Here is a 17664-nt window from a genome sequence, read left to right as displayed (position 1 = left end):
GGCTGCACTGTTGCCGGAGTGGCTCTCGGGGCGCCCTCAGGACATCACATCCATAATTCGGGGATCCTAACACTCCTATGGCCGCCTTGGCTCGCCCGACACAGGACCACCCGGGGTTCTGGGCCCGAGCAGGGGCGGCGCCCCCGGCCTCCCAGGAGCAGCTGCTGGTGCTCCCCCAGTGGGCGCAAAAGCCCCGGCCTCAGGCGCCCAAAGCACGCTCTGCGCCCCTCAGATCTGTCTGCGGCCTCCCCACCCGCTGAAGGCCGCCCTTTCCACTGCAAGGTGCCGGGTGGAGTGTGTGGAGGCGTGGCCGGTACCCAGCGGCGGACGCTGGGAGATGACCACAGGAGCGTGGCCCCATCGAGACGGAGGGCTGTGGCGAGCTGCACAACGTATGTGGGGTGCAGTGAGCAGGCGGCGGGCACACTGGGGGGTCTCCCCCCGGGGCAGGGGCTCTCGCCAGAGGAACAGGCGGCTCCGATGCGCCTTCCAGGCGGGCACTGGCCTTCCACCGTGGCCTCCGTCCACAAGTGCGATTCCAGGAGACGCCCGGTGAGCACCTGGGTGTGACTCTTTTAATTTCGCTTGGTGCTGTTTTTCTTTTACTTTTCAGATTTGCACATATTTGAATTTTCAAGTGATAATGTTGTTTTAGAGAAAAAAATAATAAAGAAAAAAAAAACGGACGGGATTGATCCCAGCAACCCTTCGTGGATGACACATTAAGAAGACATTGGCGGAGATGCAACTCTTATAAATGGCGGCCGAGGCAGCACAGGACATGCGTGTGCGGCCTCTGATTCCACTGCAATTAGAGAACGCAGGCCCCCGTCCCTGCAGTGGGGGAGCGTTTAAAATCACAGCTGAGGTAGTAAATTACTGGTCCTCAGTGCCTTCGTCAGACAGATTGCTTTCATTCCGCGGGGAGGGACGCCGCGCTGTGTCAGAGCCGCTACCCCCGGCGAGCTTAATGTGTTCTATTTAAAAGCACAAGCGGGAATAAAGGAAATAGTACATTTTACAATTCGCCAGCATAAACATTTATTTTTATTTCCCCAAAGCAGGGAGCACCAGCCCCGCATCAAGAACGCTGACATGATTCATTCTGGCCATCGCTTTCCGGTCCCTGGGAACCAGGCTGACCGGTTCTCAGGTGGGGGTGCTGGCTCTGCAGGCGTCGCCCCGCGGGGCCGAACCCCACAGGAAGGTGGCACGGCCCTTTTGCACTCGTCACGTCCCCCCGTCTTGGCTTCCATCTCGCTCCGGCGCCAGCCACGGAAGCAGTGTGGCTTTCGTGTGTCACCACGGCCCAGACAGAAACACCACAGAAACAGCCTGTCACGTGCTTCGTGACCTCAGCCTAATTTCCAAGCACCGAGAAGGAGACACGGAAGGAGAACATTCTCTCCTGAGGCCGCACGGTCCTTGATTAATTCTTGAAAACCCAACCGGGCATTTTTTTTAAATTGGTTTCATCAGAAGGACACTCGCTTTTAAGAACTGACCAAAGCTTGAAAACCAGTAATGTCTTTTTGCACAAATGTTCCTCCTGAATCCGTGTGCCTCTCAGATGGGTAGGCGAGAGCTAAGTGGTGAGCACTCACGGTGTTAAAGACAGATATGGACAAAGTGGCTGCCGTGTGCACGCAGAACGTGCTCCAAGCTCACGTGGCAGATGGGAAACAACCCCCCACTGGTTTATGAGGGTGGGTCACAGCATGGCAGGAAGCGGGGAGACAGAGGTAATAACAGATTTGAGGCCACAACAGAGTCCAGGCCAAGTCTTCAAACCTTGTAAACTAATGCTTGGCCCCATCTTCCTTCCTCTCTCCAGAGCCGCCTGCGTTCTGAACTCAGTAGTCCAGGGCGGCGCCTAAACTGTCCCTCCTCGGTTCCAGTTTACATCGGAATCCAGTCTGTGCCTGAGACCCAGGCTCAGACCACTGGGCTCTCCAGCCACTTCCTGGCTGCACGTGCTCATCTTGTAGACAGATGTGGGCTTCACAGCGGGGAGGGGGCTTCCGGGTACCACCCTGGGGAGTCTAGTGCCTTCCAAGGGTGCGAACTGTCGGCACTACGGCAGAGATGCGTGTCTGCCCGCGGGCCGTGCTCTCTGGGCAGCCACTCCACACGGCATGGTGGGCCCCCCCTCCCTGCGCGTGACCTTGGATAAGTCAACTCAACTGCGAGATGTGAATGCGCCCACCAGGCACCCAGAGAAGTCAGTGAACACGGTTCCTCACCTGCGTGTGGTTTTCCCAGGATCCCGACCTGGTTAGAGCGCGCCCACAGCCAGTGAGCGGGGAGGGAGCAGCGTGGGGCTGCTTGGGGCCACCCGGCGCGTCCTGACCCACATCCGCAGGGGAGCCAGGGAGGGCGCCGCTGAAACGTCCTTTCTTGTTCACACACACCCGTGCGAATTTAGGCGGCAGCTTGGCCGTGAGGCCAGGAGTCCGTGCGCGGCCCCTGCAGGACCCGCCCCAGACGCACGTGGCCCCTGGGGCCCCCTGTGCCTTCACCCCGGCCCCGGGGCCGGCGGGTGTGAGTTCCAGCCCCATCTGGGCCTCCAGCTGGACCCGCCCTGAGGAGGAAGAGCTCGCAGCTGGGCCTGGGAGCCTAACCCCTTTCGTCGGCACAAAAGAACAACATCAGTCGCGCTTTGATCAGTGGCCACCACTGCCTTGGGGCCGGGACTGGGGCCCGGCTGTGGCCAGGGTGGCCAATGTCACCGCAACGCTCTGATGGCAAGCAGGCCTCCCACCAGGGGCTGCACGCCGGGGGGCTGGGGGGGCTCCTGGGCTGACCGCGTGCACGGCCGTCCACAGGGACTCTCGGGGGCCACACGCTGACCTGCTCACCTTCCCTGAATGCTCACCACGGCCAGGAGCCGTGCAAAACACTTCACAGGGTGATCTCGGACGGGGACACCGAGGCCCGCCCGCCAGCCCCCAGCTGGTCACCCCAGAGCCCTGCCTCCTAATGTGGCACAGAGGGGTCTCGTCTCATATCCGGGGCTCCAGACCAGAGGCCGCTGCCAGGCCCCCCTCAGCACCCGGCCGGCTGCTGGCTCCCTGTGCCCTGAGTTCAAGCCCCGCATCAGGCTCTGTGCTGACAGCTCAGAGCCTGGAGCTGCTTCAGATTCTGAGTCTCCCTCTCTCTCTGTCCTTCCCTGCTCCTGCTCTCTCTCTCTCTCTCAAAAATAAATAAGCATTAAAAAAATAAAAATAAATGAAATTAACAGAAAAAAATTAAGAATTTGCTTCCCCGCACTCCCTTTGCCATCTGTACCTGTAAACCCCTTATTGGTGTGGATTTTCTCCCCGGGGCCTTCCAGTTGAGCAGTGGATGCCAGTCTCCCAAGGGGTGGAGAGATCATCGAATGTTTAACACCAAGGACAGAAAACCCCTCATCCAGAAGCAGCAAGCGGGGATGGGGCGTTTCAGGGATGTTTTTGATCCTTTCAAACTAAGAGAAGCACGCTGCTTCCTCTGCCCTGGCCTGTTTCTTTCTCTCTCTCTCTCCCTCTCTTTCTTTCTTAATGCTTTATTTCTGAGAGAGAGATAGAGAGAGACTGCATGAGCAGGGGAGGGGCAGAGAGAGAGGGAGACCCAGAATCCAAAGCAGGCTCCAGGCCCTCAGCTGTCAGCACAAAACCCGACGCGGGGCTCGAACCCACAAACTGCAAGATCACGATCTGAGCCGAAGTCAGAGACTTAACCGACTGAGCCACCCAGGCGCCCCTGCCCAGCCTGTTTCTTAGAAAATCTTGGACTGACTGAGGAATAAGGAACACACAGTAAAACTGCCTCTTTTAGTGCACAGACCTATGAGTTTTGACAGCAGAACAGCTTTAAAAGCACCTTCAAAATATAAAGTAGTTGCATCGGTCCAGAGGCATTCCCGCCAGCCCTGCGCGGTCGTTCCCGCCCCCACCCATCCGCTCACCTCCCTCCCGTGGCCAAGCCCGGCCTCTTCACCGCCGTCCTGACAGGGCGCGCTTGGGGCTCACGCTCCAGCCTGTGCAGGGAAGGGTGTCACTTCCTTCGGGAAGTGATGGGGGCGCCAGGCCACCCAGATGGAAGGTTGTCCCTGTGCTTTCACAGAATGCGGGACTCTGTGCGCCGAGTGCACCAGGGCCCGCGTAAGCCCGGGTCTGTGTCCCGGCCAGCAGGGCCGCCCTCGGGACGTTTTCCCTGCAGTTAGTGTGTGTGGTGTTTTGGCGGTCAAGCCAGCTCAGCCACAAGAGAAGGGTACAGGTGAGCCCTGGCAGCTGGGGGGTGGCCCTGGGGTGTGGGCTCGGGGAGGCCACAGGCCAGGGGGAGCAGTCTTGGGGGACGCGGCGTGGGAGGCTAAGGCCAGAGGGGTATAGGTTTGGGGGGTCACAGGCCAGGGGGTGCTGTAAGGAAATGTGGAAGGGAGGCGTGTGGGGCAGGAAGCTAAAAGAAAGCCTTAATAGTTCTGCTTTGGAAAACAGAAAACCGATGGCCAAATAATTAGAACAATTTAAAAATCAGCTGTGCCTGTTCAAGGAAAGATTTAGAAATTCACCTTGTAGCCTAATTGGGACAATTATTTAAAGTCTATCAGAGGCCATGGAACGTGCAAGAGATCAGTATCTTTAAAGAATCACCCTTAAAAACATACATTTCCTCATCGGGGCAAATTTCCTTTTTAAAAATTATATGCTGGGAAAGAATTAGATAAATTGCCCTTGAAATTTCCCCGCTCTCCTTTGCTGAGGAATAAATCCTCCGGCTCTGTGATAAGAGGATTATGGACTGGTTCTCATTTCCTCAGCCCAGGAAGAACTGTAATTACCGCGGCCATATTTCCTGGACCAGCATCGGACCGTGAACCTGACAGGTACACGTGTACCTTTAAAGACAACGGGATGGGACGTGGGAGATGGAAGACGGCACCGAACGCTAGGACCATAGTGAGCAGCTCTGTAGTAATTTGGTTTGAAGGCACATTTCGTGATGTCACGGATCTAACACCTTGTTGCGGAGTGAGATGTAGGATGGCTGCTGCCGTGGTTTCCTCGTGTCCCCGTCCACAGCTCGTGGCCACTTCTGGCTTTGAAGGAGTTCATTCCGTTGAGCCGAAAATAACCACTCTTCTCTGTCTCACTAAAGATAGTCAAAAACAACAGAATATGTAAGGTTCAAATTAGCATTTAAATTTGGCCATAAAAGCCGTGAGTACATCGCACACAAAACGGTCTCTTCCGTGGGCCTCTCCCACTGCCGGCATGTCCTCCTCCGGTCTGCCACAGTGAACACCACTGGCTGGGGCTTCCACAGTGGGACTCACTGTGTCCCCGTCTGGAGGCTGCTCCAAACCCAAGGGGCCCCGGGGTCGGTTTCTCCCGAGGCCTGTCCCCTGGGCTGCCTCCCCACGGGCCCGTCGAGGACTCGTCCCTCGGGGTGCCCATCCCGTGTGTCCGTGGGGCCAAACCTCTCCTCCTAAGGACACCAAGCACACCTTTTAAAACCCTGGTCTCCAAATACACTCTGAGGTGCCAGCCTAGGAATGTGGGGCCCAGCAGTTCATGCCACGCCGTGGAGAAACATCGGGCCACGCGCGAGGGGCGCCCCTGGCCCTAGAGAGGGGAAGTCCCACAGGCACAGTGACACGCAGGGGTCTCAGCACCGGGAGCACCACGGTGAGGACGATGGCCGTCGAGCACAGAAGGAAAAGGGACCTTCTCTTGGGGACTGGCTGGGAAACACCACCATCAGCTCCTGAGCTGAGCGCTGGCTCCTAGGCCTTCTCTCTCTGTGGCTTCCATAAAAGTGTGCACTCCGTTGACACCAGCATGCAGAGAAGCTGAATTTCATAGACGAGTCGTTAGATCAGGGGAGAGAAAGGGACTGTGCGAGGCTCCAGAGCCTTGCTTTGCAGCCGGACCGGCTGCTGCCGGAAGACTCACAGCCACCCCACGCTGGGGCGGAGAGCTCGCTTTGCGGGGGGCAGTACAGTAAATGTAGAAATTTAAATGTAGAGATAGGCCATTCTTCCTAGAGACTCGGATGTGTATGTGCGTGTTAGCAGCGTGACCGAGACCCCCACAGGGCTGCGAGCTGCCACTGTGTGCGGGCTAATGAGGCGTGTGTCCCACCCCCGCGGGAAGGGCAGTGTCAGGACCGAGGGCCTGCGGTGACCTGCGGCTCAGCCCCCGTCGGGCCGAAGCTCTCAGTACCAGGTTTACGGAGCCGCATAAACAGCAGCCCCCACCCCTCCCCGCGGTCCTCCTGGCCTTCAACCTTCCGTGGCAGAGCGGAGTCTGACGCCTTTCTAAATTTATTTTGTATTTCAGTTGCCAGGAAATTATTCTCTGAAGATTTCCTTGGTTTTATTTTATTCAAGAGAAATGTACAGTTTGGGGTGATAACATCCTGGGAGCTCATGGGCCACAAGTCTTTTGAAGAAAAGGAACTGATCCTTCTCAGGCACTCAGATGGCCCCGTTTTTCCTGGGGAAACAGTGTTCGTTTTACCCAAAACGTTACATGGGCACCTGGTGAGGGAAGGGGGCAGCGGGAAGGCGCAACCAGTGATCTTTCATACCATGGGCCGTGCCTGGAAGTCACCTTACTAACAGCGTCCAGGGTCGGCTCTCAGAAAGGCCTGTGGGACAACCTTGGATGCCCAGAGCTAAGCTTGTGAGACGTGCTGCCTCAGGGAATGATGTCCCTTCACGGAGCCTTGGCCCCGTCCCCAAGGCACCAGAACAGTGGGCCCTACAGGCAGGGAGCCAGTCGGGTGCAGCAGGGTTCCTGACGTGACAGGTTATCGCCTGTAAGGCGGCGTTCCAGAAACGGGTCCCACAAGTAGCCAGAGTAAAGAGAGTAAGCTGTTTCGTGGGTCATCGGGCTTTTCTTTCAGGACCAGGTATTTCCTGGAGAAGCAGCAAAGTCAGTTTGGGTTGGTCCCAATATTACTTAGTATAGGGACCAGGACTTAGACCGGCTTCTGTTCTCAGTTGTAGAGTTGATCTAGAACATTCTCTGAGCTCTCCCTCCAGCAGTTCCCAAGGGTGTGCTTCACTGATTTGAAATATTCACTTACGATGGAATTATATGTTTAGGTCAGCTGGGCTGTTAATTTGCCTGGAAAGGGCCTACTGGTAACTATAACCAGAGTATTTACTCAGAACTCCCTACGATGAATGAAACTTTGCAACCACTCATTTAGGAACGAGCTGACTAGCTGTGAACTGTGAGAACCCTTACACAACACCAGCTCTAGACAGAGCTTAAGACTACATGTTATTTCACTTGTGTTCCTGTAAACATGTTTGTGTGCTTGTGGTTGAGAAGGAGTCGTTTCTATGTGCATAAAGTGCTTTCTTTTGGTAAACTCTATCACAAAAAAGTGTATAGTTGGATGAATTAGAAATGAGTTTGAACCCATTAAGAAATTCAGAAATTGGCCATCACAAGTCAGTTACCTAAAAATAGCAGTAAGAATGTTAATTTTAAAAACCATTAACAATCCCAGTAAGAAAGCTTTTCTGATACTATTTTTTTTAAAAATGGACCTGACATATTGTTTTAATGAGAACAAAAAGGCAATACCCCAAACATAGCGCGAGCTGACCAGAGAGTAACTTTCCATAAAAGGTTGTCTAATTGCGTTTATCTATGTGTTGTTATTCAATCATTGCTGATTTTCCTTTTTTAAAGGCTTTTTTTGTTGTTGTTGTTGACTCAGATCCAGCCGCCTAAACTATAGATACACAAGTCATTCAATATTGTCACAGTCTGAATTACCTGGCACCCTATGTCAGTAAATTCATATTTTGTGATTATTTTGCTCATCATGATCATTATAAATTAACATTTTAAATTCGGAGAGTGACGGTTTGTAAAGTACACATCAAAGGATGAAACATCTTCCAGGTGGCACTGCATATGCATCTGGCGGGGGGGGGGGGGCATCTGCTCTGCACAAACCAGCCGTCTTCTCACCCGCGGCTGGCCGCCAACATCTGCCATGGCGTGGGACACGCAGGCGGACGTAGAGTCTGCTTGCAGATACACTGTGCCGGTGAAAATCACAGAGTTCACTGTCAATGTGCTCACTCTCTCCATGGAGGCGGGAAAGCCCTTGAGGATGGGGTTCCAGTACGGAGTTTGTAAGCAGAGCTCCACGGTGTGAGCGAGCTCACTTAGAACTCCCTCTGTCTCAGATTGGTATCAAAACAAAACCAGCAACATGGGACCGTCTGGATCCCTGTAGGCGATGAGAAGACAAGAAGGCATTGCTCTTAAAGCTTAGCCTTACAAGCATCTTCTCCTTTTTTTTTTCTTTTAATTGTGGTAAAACTCCCATAGCGTAGTGTTTACCATCTTGACCATCTTTAAGCACACAGTTCGGTGGCATTAAGTACATTCGTGTTGTACACCCATCCCCACCATCCACCTCCAGAACTTCCCCATCTTCCCAAACCGGAGCTCTGTCACCATGAAATACTCGGCCCCAGCTGCCATCATTCTTACCGTCCCTATGAGTGTCACCAGCCGAAGTATCCCATGTAAGTGGCAGCATACAGCTTTTGCCCTTTAGTGACAGACTTTATTCACCGAGCTTAATGCTCTCAAGGGCCATGCGTGTTACAGGGACCGTCTGAATCTTCGTCTTCTGTTGTTTGTCTGGACCACATTTTGTTCCTCTATTTATCTGCTAACAGACGTTATGTTTTCTTCCAACTCTCGGCTATTGTAAATAAGGCTGCTGTGAACACGTGTATGAAGATATTTATTTGAGTCCTTGCTGTCGGTGCTGTTGAGCCCAGAACCAGAGGGGCAGGTGCCAGGTCGTACGGCGCTTCTGTGCTTCAGCGTTTTGAGGAACCGCCATACCACCTTCCGTCACATTCGTACCGTTGTACATGCCTGCCAAGAGCGCCCCTCGGCGTTCCAGCTGTCCCACATCCTCACCAACACTTCTCTTCTTTTTTCAGTAGTTGCCCCCTTACTGGGCAGGTGGTGGAATCTCACGGTAGTTTTGATTTGCATTTCCCTAGTGATCAGTCATGTTGAACACCTTTCTGTATGCTTGTTGGCCATTCGTAGATCTTATTTGGAATATGTCTGTTCAAGTCCTCTGCTCATTTTTAAATCAGGCTCTTTGGCTTTTTGTTTCTTTGGAGTTTGTGTGGTTTTCTTTGTTTATGGTTTGGTTTGGTGTGCAATTGTAGGACTTCTCCAAAGAGTCTGAATATTAATCCCTACTAGGGTTTATGATTTGCAGGAATTTTCTCCCATTCTGGAGGCTGCCTTCTCATTCTGTGTTTTTTGATGAACCAAATATTTTAATTTTGGTTAAGTTCAGTCTATTTTGTTTGTTTCCTGTGCTTCGGGAACCATACCCAAGAAACCGTTGCCAATTCCAACATCGTGAAGCTCTCATGCTTTCTTCCAAGAATAGAACAGTTTTGTCTCTTGCATTTCGGTCATTGATCCATTTTGGATTACTTTTTGTATATGGAATTAGGCTAGGTTTTAACTTAATTCTGTTGTCTGTGCATACTGTTTTCCCAGAAGCACTTGTTGAAAAGACAGTCCTTTCCCCACTGAATAGTCTTGACAACTTCTGAAAAGTAATTTGACCGTATATGCGAGGGCTTCTATCTGGGCTACCTGTTCTATTCCATGGGTCTACATGTCTGTCTTTATGCCAGGACAGCACTGTTTTGATTACTGTAGCTTTGTAGTAAGTTTTGAAGTCCGTAAGTGTGATACAACCACCTTTCTTCTTTCTCAAGATTGTTTGGGATCTACAGAGTGCCCTGAGATTCTGTAACAATTTTAGGATGGATTTTTCTCATTTTGCAAAAAAGAATGTCACCAGGATTTTGATAGCGATGCTTTCCATCTCCCAAGTACCTTTCTTAGTATTAACATTCACCAATCCACGAACATGGGATGCCTTTCCCTTTACTGCATCTTTAATTCCTTTCAGCGACATTTTGTAGTTTTCACTGTATGAGTCTTTGTCTCCTTGGTTTAAGTCTATTCCTAGGTCTTCTATCCTGTCAGCTTCTACTGTAACTTGAATTGTTTGCTTGATATCCTTTTCAGATTGCTCTTTGTTTGTTTATAGAAATGCAGCTGATTTTGGAGTGTTGGTTTTGTGTCCTGCAACTCGGCTGAATTCGTTTTTAGTTCAAATGGGTTTTTGAGTGTGTATGGAATCATTAAGATTTTCTACGTGGGAAAATCATCTCTGATCCAATCTTTATTACTTCCTTTTTTCTACCTTTGAGTCTAGTTTGTTATTTTTCTGTTCCTTAAGCTATAAAGCTGGAGTGTTGATTTGAGATCTATCTTCTTTTTTAATGTACATGTTGACAGCTACAAATTTCCCCCTTAGCAGTGCCTTCTCAGCTTCCCATATGTTCTGGTATGTTGTGTTTTTATTTTCATTTGCCTCAAAATAATTTCTAATTTCCCTTGTGATTTCCCTCTTTGGCCCATTAGTTATTTTAGAGTATGTTGTTTAATTTCCACCTATTTATGGATTTTCCAGTCTCAATCTTCTGCTTACTTCTAGTTTCAAAACATTGTGATAAAAAAAAAGACACTTTGCAGGATTTCCACTTTTTTAAAAATTTAATAACGCTTGCTTTGTGGTCTATCATATGGTTCATCCCAGAAACATTCCATCTGTACTTGAGAAAAATGTGTGCTTTGCTGTTGTTGGGTAGGGGGCTCTGTTAGGTCCCATTGGTTAAGGGTGCTGTTCGAGTCTCGAGTCCTCTGTTTCCTTCCTGATGTTCTGATTGTTCTCTCCGGTCTAAAGCGGCATAGCGGAGGCCCCTTTATTATTATTATTGCAATGCTGTCTGTTGCTCCCTTCAATTCTGTCAACATTTGCCTCATAGATTTAGGAGCTCTGAGGTTTAATGCATGTATGTTTATAATTGTTATATTGACCTTTTTGTCATTATATAATGTTCTTGTCTCTTACAACAATTTTTTAAAATAACAATCTTTTACTTAAAGTCTATTTGGTCTGGTATTAGCATAGCCTCCCTTTTGATAATACTGGCATTGAATACCTTTCTCAGCCCTGTGTTTTCAGCTTACCTGTGTCCTTACATTTAAAGTGAGTCTCTTGTAGATGCAGTAGACAGTTGGACCCTATTTTTTTTTTTAACACATTCTGCCAATCTGTCTTTTGACTGGAGAGTTTAATCCACTTACATTTAAAGTAAGTGCTAATAGGAAGGGACATATTTCTGACATTTTACTTTTTGCTCTCTGTATGGCTTATAGGTTTTTTTGTTCGTCACTTCCTACCTCCATTCCTTTCGGTTCAGTTGATTTTTGATAATGACAAGTTTGGATTCCCTTCTCCTTCCTTTTGTGTATGTTTTACAGATACTTCCTTTGTGGTTGCCATGGGAATCACCTAAACTGTCTCCTCATAACAGCCTATTTTAAACTGACAATCATTAGCTCAACGGCATACGATAATTCCCCTCGCCCCCGTGTAGCTCTGCCATTCGCGTGACCAATGTCCCAGATCACATCTCTGCGTGTTGTGTACCCACTGCAGTGTACCAAACCCTGTACACAGATGATGTACCCAACGTACGGAACGCTGAGGTTTATGCCTGTCCATGTGTTCATCTTCAGGAGGACGCTGTATTTTCATGTGGCTTTAAATGGCTGCCCAGCATCTGCCACCCCGACCTGAAGGACCCTTCTAGCATTCATTGCAGAGCAGCTCCATCAGTAAAGAACACTGTCAGCCTTTGCTCCTCTGGCAATGCCTTAATTTCTCACTGATTTTTAAAGGACACTTTTTCCAGGCGCAGAATTATTGGCCAGCAGGTGTTATAGTTCAGGTGAGACAGAATCCCATCCCGAGGGAGCCCCCCAACAAGCCAGAGTGTGCAGAGAAGCTCCGCTCCTGTCCTGTGTCCGGAGGAGGAACGGGGACTGGGGTGGCCTCTTCCGTCCGCACCCCAGGCCGCGCTGCGCAGAGGGCAGGACAAGAGTGCGCAGCGACACCACAGACGTTCCTGCCGCCGTCTGCCTGCTGCCGTGGCCCCTGGTAGTCTGTACCCGGTCCACTGTAGCTTACCCGGTATTTCCGTGGGTATCAGCGTCCCAGAGCTGTGTGGCCCACCCTCATGCGGACATGCCCCCCCCCCGAGGGAGGGGCCGAGAGCACAGCACAGCACCTCGCAAAGTGTGGTCCTGAAGGCTGCGGCAGCATCACGTGGACGGGTAGGAAGGCAGATTCTCAGCTCCCCCCCCCAGACCCGCTGGGTCAAGTACTCTGGGGGAGGCGGGGGGGCGCCAGCAAACCCTCTGGTGCCTCTGAAGTGGGCCAACATCAGCTTTCACGTCTTAGAAAGTCTTTGGGCTGAGGCAAAAACTAGAAGGGCACGGAGAGAGAGAAAGGCAGGCTTCGGCCCTGCATCAGCCACATGAGGGGCACAGGTGAGAGTCCTGTGGACCGAGGACTCGGGTCCGTCCTGTGTGCACAGTGGACCAGCACGTCCACACCTGTCGTCCCCTCGGGTGTGCTGAGTCGTCCCACCGCCAGGGTCTGCTGCACAAAGTCACCGTCCCCGATCAGGGCAAAGTGTCATCTGGTGGAGGCAGAGCCTCTGACTTCGAAGGCTCATCTGCCCACGGGCCGGGCCCCTGCCCCCAACAGCTGGGGCCGGGCCGGGGGGGGGGGGGTCGGCACTCAGCAGGGGAGCCCGGACCTGAGCTCTCTTGTCGCCTGCAGCCCCACGTTCAGTCCATCTCCATTCTCATGTGTCTGCCCTCTCACAGCTGAGCTCGTCCGGAACCTTTTCCAGAGCCGGCCTCCTCCCCAAGTCTCTGAGCAAAATGCCCCCCTTCCCCGCCCCCCTCAGTCAGTCCCCCAGAACGAGGAGAGCCCGGATTCCGCAACGTGTCCCGCTGGGCCCTTCATCCACGGCTGCAGCTCCTGCCCCTGTGCATGCACATCCCCTCCGGGCCCGGGAGCCGATCCCAGCCCATGGGGGGACCTAGGAGTCCACGGCATTTCTGCCGCAGACTGTGAGCCTCATGTGGCCTCGTGAGCCGTGGAGTTCAGGACAGCAGTGCCCACCGCTGAGCAAAGCCCACACTAGTCCTTCTCCGTCGCAAGGGGATGAACATTCCAAATGTGTTCCGTCTCACAGGTCCTCGGCCACCTTTCACCTAGAAGGGCTGGGGGCCGCCTGTGCTGTCACTGGTTTATCATTTCATGAAGCTTTTTACATAATATGAGCAGGTTACCTGGGAGGAGAAAGTGTTGTATCATGAACTGTCAGGAAAAAGGGAGTCTAGTAGGTCAGCTTTATTTTTCTTCAGTACACGACCTCTCAGAGCCTTTAATAAGAGACTTTTGAGGGGCACCTGGGTGGCTCGGTCGGTTAAGCGTCCAACTCTTGGTTTTAGTTCAGGTCATGATCTCATGGTTCATGGGATCGAGCCCCACCTTGGGCTCTGCACTGACAGTCGGGAACCTCCTTGAGATCCTCTCTCTCCCTCTCCTGCTCATGCACACATGCTCTCTCGCTCAAAATAAATAAATGTTTAAAAATCAAAAAAGAAAGAAGAAAATGCCAAGACTCTCAAAAGATGGAAAGATGGTCATTCTCCAATTTTATTTGAACACAAATCTTTTTAGTTTTTCTTCTTTGCCTGAACAATCTCATGAGCACGGAACAGACACAATCAGTCCCACCTTTTCCCTCCTTCCGTATGAAGTTTGAGTCTGTGTGAATTTATGTGGCGACTTCGTGCAGACCAGCCTAGAGAATCAGGGAGCGCACGACCCCCACCTCCAGCGGCGGCCCTCAGCCAGCGACGGCTGGGCTGGCAGACAGCCACCCCACTTCTCGGTCTCTGGGGAGGAACCACACATGGGTTCTGTGCCATCTTTCAGGGCTCAGAGCGCGGTGAGCCCCAGGGGCCGGCAGGGGACAGGCTCGTCTCTTCTGCATCCCCCTGCCCATCACCCCATCCAGGCCAGGGCCTCCTGGTCCCACATCCAGAAAATATTTCCCTGTACTCAGGCCCTTCTCTTGGAACTTGCTTTGGGGAAAAATAATTAAGACGGTCCTCTTGGTTTTTGGGGTTTTTTTCTGAGAGAGAGAGCAGGAGCGAGGGGGCAGAGGGAGAGAGAGAATCTCAAGCAGGCTCCACACTCAGTGAGCAGCCAGACTTGGGGCTCGATCTCATGACCCTGGGATCATGACCTGAGTGAAGTCAAAAGTCAGATGTTCAACCAACTGAGCCACCCAGGCACCCAGGACAGTCCGTTCTTGTTCAGTCCCCTTTACGGTCAAATTCAAATGGTGGAGAGCCAGATGTACCCAACAAAAGCATAGTCAAAAACTAGGTCAAGGAGCTGGGGTGGGGAGGTGATCGACGGGTATGTGAGGTGTGTTCTGAGAAGTAGCCCACTGGTATCTAATAAGTACCAGAGGCGTGAGCACTGGAGGCAGAGACTGAATATGCCATGTCCTGTGGTTCGCCAAAGTGCAACCACAACTACTAAAAGAAACGGCATCACTTAGACAAGAAGCAAGGTGGAAGGAACCTTAATAATTTTTCAGATTATGAAAGCCTTTTCTGTAGGGGACGACAACTGAGAAAAAGGAGATAATCTGTCCCCAATGTTTAAGGCCAAAATGGGAAGGGGGCTTACAACTGAGTCCCAAAGCTGTGCATGAAGAATGCCTCCCTCAGGCTCCTCAGCTGTGTCTTGTGACAGACACCCCGCGGAAGCCATTTGCAGAGAGGCAGAGCCCCGACCACAGCCACAGCGGCCATTATGCCTGTGAGCCCTCCTTCCTGGCTGAAGTCGTCCATCAAGGTCACTGAGACGCAATTAGAATGCAGAGGCCTCCGTACCCACGCCCTTGGCTAATTGAACTCACCCAGATGTTTTCTTTTCTACTCGGTAAAATGATGACATTATTGGAGGTTAATAGTTAAGGGTTTATCTAAATTAGGTATCCGTAAAGTTCTTAATTTAGCTACTGAGTGCCTAATAGAAATGAAATTGGACCTGGAGATACTGACTATATTTCAATCTTGCGGAAGCCACTTTGCACAAAGCACCCAGGGCTAGGTCACTAAGAAGTCCCCTCTTTCTACATAATACCTTTAATTTCTGCTAACAAGGACCTAATTTTATGTAGGCTCTGTTAGGCTTCTCCTTTGGGAATTCTCTTGGGAAAAAAATCTGATTTCTGCTCTGAAAAACCCTTCATAAAAAGAAACCCTTCATAAAGCCGTTTGATCCGCTGCTGTAGAGCATCGTGAAAGAGTTAAATGAGAAGAAACAGAGGTCACGGGAGAGGTTTGGGATAGGAATGGGAGAAAATCGATAAGATCAGTGGATAATATGACTTAAAAAAAGTTGTTTTACTTTAAGGATAAATTGAATGTACTTAAGCACGGTGGAGAAGGTAGCTGGATAATAGGGAAGGGTATCAATATCTAAAGGGGCACAGGATCCAAGTATGAAAAATGAAAGCATAAGGGACACTGGTCAAAGGAAGTGAAATGATGGCAGAGAATTAGGCAGCTGTGGGAACGTGACAGCCACTGATAATATTTGATGCAAACTGTCCTGGGAAACAAAGGAAAGGGGGTCACTTCAGGTGACACAGGTTTGTCTTCTCCAGTCTGATAAAGAGATCACAGAAGGAGCCGCTATCCAGGGCAGAAAGCACGCAGCCCTGGCTCGGGTTTGAGGGACAGACACCTACTCTAGGGCATCTTGCAGGGGTGCGTCTGTGTGACACATGGTCATGGGCAGGGCGAGGAAGGTCCAGGGAACCAGTAAGGGCAGGGATGGACAGGCTGAGCAGGGGCCCCTGGGGGGTCAGCAGCTGGGGAGCTGAGGGAGCACGGCGCCCCCCGGGCTGTGACCCGTCTTCCTCTTATAAGAGCCCGGCAGATGGCACTGTGTGAGCGGCCCCTCCACCCACCCCCCAGCCCAAGTGCACGAGAGCGAGGTGCATGCTTTCCTGAGGTGCCCTTTATTGGTACGGGGGTGGGGGGGGTGCACAGCCTTCCTCTCCTGTTTGCTTTTTATTGCTTTTCTTTCTGTTGTTCATTTGTTCTTAAATGAAGCGCGTAACTTCCCCACGAAGCTAATGATTGCCCACGCTGTGCCCAGAGCTCACCTGGGCAGGAGCCTAACTGCCCTACACAGGGTCGGCACGCTGACCAGGACGCCGTCACCGGGCCGATTACAGTCCTGTGTTCACCTCGGTCTCCAGACCTCTAAGGAAAGGCTCTAGAGTCTTCCAACAGGAAAGTGAAGCACAAGTCTGTTTGGTGAACTCCACGGTTCGATGCCTAGTTCCTGCTATTGTCTGTCCTCCTTGCTAAGAAAACCATTATCGTCATCAGCTGCTACTGAGGATTCCCCGATAGCATAAACACTGCTGTATCTTGCTGATAGGAAATGAGTTAAACCATAAGCCTTCCCGTGCTGGGGGTCTTAGAGGTAGGGCCGGTTTGAGTTGTGGTCCCCCATCTCAACAAAATAATGATCAAAATAACCCGAATGCCACTGGGTTAAAGACAGAAGTTCCTCCATTCACTCCCCAGAGCTGGGGTGCTCCCAGACAGTGTGACCTGTCCATTTGAATTTTATTAGACACATACGGGCTTTAAATTCTGTAATGGGTTAAGTCGCTTAAAAGACACTTTCCAAATATTTGGGTGGAAGATGACCTCTGCAGCACCATGTGGCCTGACAGCCCCAGGACCCGGCGGCGCCCCGCCCGGGGAGAGGGGCAGGGGGGCACCACGAGCAAGTGGGCCCTGTGGCACCAGCCAGGCCCTGCCCTTCCGTAACACCTTCATTTTACACCTATCTTCCCGCGTGGGTTCTCATGGGCTTTGTCACAAAAAGGCAATTATGGGGCAGACCATTCAAACTTCCTCATTTCGTTGAAAGCCAACATTTAATAACATTTGCATTTGTTCGTATGCTCAGTGCTCGGAGTTACGTTCCTCTTATCAGCTTGTTCTCTTGTTATTCCGTATTTCACTCCTGCTGACAAGCCCTCTGACTCATTTACGCCCGTGTTCACCGGTCACGTCCACTGCCCCGAGGCGATGGTGCTCCGTCCTCCGAGTCCCTTGGCGCGCTCTCCGTGAGACCCACCGCGGCTCTCTGTGGCGGCTGGTTTCTCCGCCGCCTCTGTCCTGGCCGTGTGCGGAACCTCTCTGAGCCTGAACTCTACAGTTACAGTCTCCCATTTCCTTTCTGGCTTGTGTCCTGAAAACAATGACGTCTTCGGCAAACCTGCTCTTATTAATATTAATACCTTAGTCACTTGGGCAGCTGATATTTCCAAGCAAGTTGCAAACGCCCAGCACTGTCCTCAGGGGCTTTGTGTCTGCGAGAGCGTGTCAGCGGGCCACTGCACTGTGTGTGTCATGGGGAAGCTGAGTCTCAGGTGTGGGGGCCCATCTCTGGAGCGAAGGAACAAATCCAACACGGTTTGGGTGACTCCGTCCCAGCCACAGACTGCATCACTGTTGGGTGAACGCGATTCTAAGTGGATCAAAACAGTAGTCAGAGCAGGAGGGGAAGAAGCAAGTACTACTCATGGGAGGGAATGGTTTTCTGAGGGGTAGAAGCGGCCAGCGGTGT

At 51.6% G+C, this 17664-nt stretch overlaps 1 protein-coding gene and 1 long non-coding RNA gene across 2 annotated transcripts in view; one reads left to right on the top strand and one right to left on the bottom strand.

The window, feature by feature from the left end:
• The window catches only part of ADARB2 (adenosine deaminase RNA specific B2 (inactive)), a 385931-nt gene that overhangs the window by 202225 nt on the left and 166042 nt on the right, over positions 1-17664 (top strand). The window lies entirely within an intron of this gene.
• LOC120238059 overlaps positions 16071-17664 on the bottom strand; it is a 112557-nt gene continuing 110963 nt past the window's right edge. Inside the window, exon 3 of the long non-coding RNA XR_005530133.1 lies at positions 16071-17565. This is a non-coding gene — a long non-coding RNA (uncharacterized LOC120238059). The remainder of the gene's footprint in view (positions 17566-17664) is intronic.

The sequence above is a fragment of the Hyaena hyaena genome, unplaced genomic scaffold (genome assembly GCF_003009895.1).
Source record: "Hyaena hyaena isolate Hyena2069 unplaced genomic scaffold, ASM300989v1 scaffold_197, whole genome shotgun sequence".
Taxonomy (NCBI): domain Eukaryota; kingdom Metazoa; phylum Chordata; class Mammalia; order Carnivora; family Hyaenidae; genus Hyaena; species Hyaena hyaena.
Note: the sequence above shows the minus strand (reverse complement) of the source record. Positions and strands in the feature narration are given on the sequence as shown.